Here is a 4,368-nt window from a genome sequence, read left to right as displayed (position 1 = left end):
AGGGGAGGAGGCTTGAGATGAAACTTTCCACTCAACATTCCAAAATGAATGCCAGGAGCTGGGGTGAAGCCCCTGGCCAAACATTTGGTACCAGTTGAACGCTTCAAGTGCTGCTTACCAGGCCATACCAGGAGAAGCACGGAGGACAGTGGAGATGAGAGTGTTTTAAGCTATAGAGGTTGGCTCGAGAGGATTCAGAATGGAAGAATTTTAGTGTGTTGCCTAGAGATCATTCCTGGGATACTTTAGTGAAGAATGTGTCTGCTTTTTCCCCTGTCTGCCTGAGGCTAAAGGAAGGAGTTTTGGATTAATTCTGTTGGCAGAGGAAATCTCAAAGCAGCCTAGTATAGACTCTTTCGTGTGTTTATTAGTGGTAATACTGCTGAAGATTTATAATAAAAAGGAACAAGCTGAGCAAATAAAAATATAAAATGCGCCTGGCAGTGGTGGCACACACCTTTAATCCCAATATTCGGGAGGTAGAAGCAGGCAGAGCTCTGTGAGTTTGAGACCTATCTGGTCCACATAGTTCCAGGACAACCAGGGCTGTTACACAAAGAAACCCTGTCTCGAAAAACCAAAAGTTAGGAAAATATATTTCTATATATATAATCACAGATTGGGGGAATGGCCCAGGAAGTGGAATAAAAGCTAAATCCTGTGTTCAAGGAGATAAACAGACTAAGAAATGGATTAAAAGAAGTGGTCGCCTAAGGACAAGATCCCATCCAGCTAAATTCCCAACTTGTGAAAAGGCAATGAATAACAATTTAGAGCCAGGTGATGGTGCACACTTTTAATCCCAGCACTCAGGAGGCAGAGACTGGTGGATCTCTGTGAGTTCAAGACCAGCCTGGTCTACTGAGCAAGTTTCTAGAACCGCCATATTTAGACAGTGAAGGAAATTATCAAAAACAGAAAGGTGGTGAAGATGTAATTGAAAAGGAGACCACGTTCCAGTTTCAGCAAGCAGCAGAACTCGGCAACTTTGCCCACATGGTTCTGGCTGTAGAGTCAAGGACAGAAGAAAGGGGTCTTGGAATTGTCTCTGTGCCCAAGGAAAGCGCTGAGGCAAGCATGTGTCAGTGGTGTCCCTGAACGGAAGCCCAGAGAGGCCATTTCATGAAGCTGTGAAGTTGAAACCTGGGTTGCCTTGGAGACCCCAAGATGTTGGAGATGCCAGGGCAGTGGGATAGCTGCTGAGGAGAGCCGCTTACTGCTGACAACCCAAGAGAAAGAAGTGTGCTGCCGTCAACAAGGGTGAAAGGGGTTGGGGATCTAAAGTGCATTTGACATCAGACATGGAGATGCAGAGCGTGGAATTTGTCCAGCTGGTTCTAGGTCTTGCTTTGGTCCAGTGTTTCCCCCCTGTGCTCCCTTACCCTATGTTTTGAAAAGGGAATGTATATCTGTGCCATTATATGTGGGAAGCCTGTGGAAAAAGAAGAAGTAAGGCGGTTTGGGGCACTGACAACATGCCAGACACCAGCTTGCACTTTCTTCAGCCATGAATCAGCCTTGGGTCAGGGCTGGTCAGGTGCCTCTTTCACAATGAAGAATGAGTTTGGAGAAGTGGAGTAACTTTTCCAAGTGTCAAACTCACCTGTGTCCAAACCTCTGCTGTGCAAAACTCCCCAAGCCAGGGTAAGTTTTTATTTCAGAAAATAATAGCAGCTCAGCCTTCTTATTTAACGGTTTTTGTAAGACATAGACATTCTTCTCTCAGACCCAATCTTTATTTCTCCCCCAGTCTTTATCTTAATACCATTAATTTTCAATTTTCCTTTTAAAAACCCTGTCCTCCTAGACAGGTGTGAGTCCTTTCTCTCTGTAGTTGTGTAAGAGTTGACTTCTGAATTCACTCGCAAGTCTTCTGGCTGCCCATTCTAAATCCTTAGACTATGTTCGAGCAAATTGCATCTCATAAATTAAATGGCATGCACAATTATTGCATTTTGCACATACCTAATTTGATTTTTTTAAATTTCCATTTAAGGTATCTGTTTGCAGATTAGAAAATGAGGACACATAATTGCATGGTGCTCTGAAATACTTTTAAACTGCAAATCAAATGACCAAACAAAAAAAAATCTATAGGTCACTGTGTGAAAACCACTATGCCAATTTCCAGAACAAATTAGTCCAATGGCTGCCCTCTGAGACTTTAGAACTGGATGAGGCCATACACTTTTCTCCGCAATAACACTGAGGTCACCATGGTGAAGAAGAGCAAGGTACTGAAGTCAGCCACAAAACTGCATGGCTCCATTCTGGGGCCAGGGGTACTCACCAAAACACATGCTCTATTGATGAGAAGCCATGAGCACGTATTTGGGACTAATCTGGGCAGAAGAGAAGGCCCCAGAGACAAGTTCATTGGCATCTGCCTGGTGCCCTGGGCAGCAGAGGCACTGAAGAGAGAAAACAGAAAAGGGCTAGAAAAGCAAAGGGAGGGATGGAAGTGTGACTCTGTCAGTCAACTGGAGATGCCTTCCAGCCCTGCACACGGTAGACAGTCCCTTCCACCCGGGACGAACATGCATCTGGGCCTCGCTCTGCACTTGCTGGACTAGTTAGCAGTTGTTCAAATTTCTTGACCCCTTTGGTCTCTTCATAAGCAAAACAGACATCAGAACTCCTTCTCACACAAGGTGGCTATGAGAAACACATGAGTTACACTGCCTTAGTGTCTCAAGCAAAAGTGAAAACCTACCACAAGCATAGTAGGGCTATGTCAGAATGTTCTTTAATTTTTTAGTAAAAGAATCTTCAAATATCTTTATTCTAAAAAGATGACTGGACAAATATTCAAACGTATGTGAGGATGAGAAATGAATGCTCAGATTCTTAAGCAAGTCACTGAGCTTTGAACAAGGTGATGGCCTTGGCAGTCTGGGGTTTACCATCTTGATCAAGATGCAAACTACCCTGCCCTGACCAGCAGATAGCAAATCATCCCTGTTTATGTGCTGAAACTTTGCAATCAGACATACCTCACAGAACCCGTTCCTCAAGCACTAAAGGACGATGAGAAACAAGACCCACTTTCTTCCAGATTGATGACGGCAGGAAATAAGCAGCCGCCATTTGTCTTTTCTCGGGTGGAAATTATTTTTTTCCTTCTCATCACTGTGCAGCCTGAACTCAAGGAACACTGGTCACTTGCCTAGCCCTCTTTACCACTTGAATTTGGAGGCCAGCAGATGGGATGAGGTCTGGACCCAACCAAAATGGTTCATTTCCCAAGTAGAATATGTGCAGAGATGCCCCACTAGAGTAAGCTCTTGTGCTCAGCTGCTAGGGACTAGCTGTCCCATTCCAGACCCTCTCTAGACCCTTTTACACCATGATTACAGTCAGAGAGATCTTGGCTGAACTTGGCCTTGGGTGGAGAACCTGGATAGACAGGAAAATTGCAGACCCCGGAAATCTCAGTGGCCGGATCTGCCTCAATCGGTGAGCCAAGGTCTCCTCTGTGGTTCAAGTGTTGCATGAGGTTTCCTGCCAAGCCACTTTTTCTCAACTTCCCACTGTCTTCTTCTTCTGCAAATGAAGAAACAGGAGGCCAAATCACCATGCTCTGGGCCACAGGCCCTACCTGACTCTATGATGGGTTCTGTTATGATAATCCCAGCCCACTCCTTCATGGAGCATCAGGGGCCTGTCTCCCTTACTTCATCTTTCCTTGTCCAACCATGAGTTTGGAATCATTTGTTGGTAGCTTTGTGTTCATCTAATTCTTCCTAATCAGTGTCCCATTCGCAATCTGGACCACCTTCCCAATGCTTCATCTAGGTATGCTTAGAGAAAGCTAACTCACTAAGTTTCAGCTAAAGGCAAGCATATCATGCCCTCAGATATCTAGTGACTGCAAGTCCAAAAGGGAATTTCAAGAGGAATCCAAAACACTGAGACAAGTCCTCCCACCCCATCATACACACACACACACACACACACACACACACACACACACACACACACATACACACACACCACCACCACCACCACCACCTCCACCACCCGAGTAGATAGGTTGTGCTCTTCTGTGTATTCCAGAGCTGTTCTCCATACATCAACTCTCTCAGTACTAAGTGGGACCTGGGATGTGTCTTGATGAACCCAGAACCTCCTCTTTTCCCTGGACCACTTTGACACTAGCTACTCACTTTTGAATCATGCATGAGAAAAACATACAGCATGATAAGAGGAGTCCATCTCCAGGTTGGCTTACCCTTGTCTCTGCATTCCACGGTGCCTTCCCTGCTCCTGCCTGGGAGGACGGTGAAAGGATGGACCCATTCATAAGACTGCACAGTGTCCTCCCTGCTCCTGCCTGAGAGACCCATTCATAAGACTGCACAGTGTCCT

This window comes from Microtus ochrogaster, unplaced genomic scaffold (assembly GCF_000317375.1).
Source record: "Microtus ochrogaster isolate Prairie Vole_2 unplaced genomic scaffold, MicOch1.0 UNK16, whole genome shotgun sequence".
NCBI classification, from domain to species: Eukaryota; Metazoa; Chordata; class Mammalia; order Rodentia; family Cricetidae; genus Microtus; species Microtus ochrogaster.
This window is presented reverse-complemented; position numbering follows the sequence as displayed.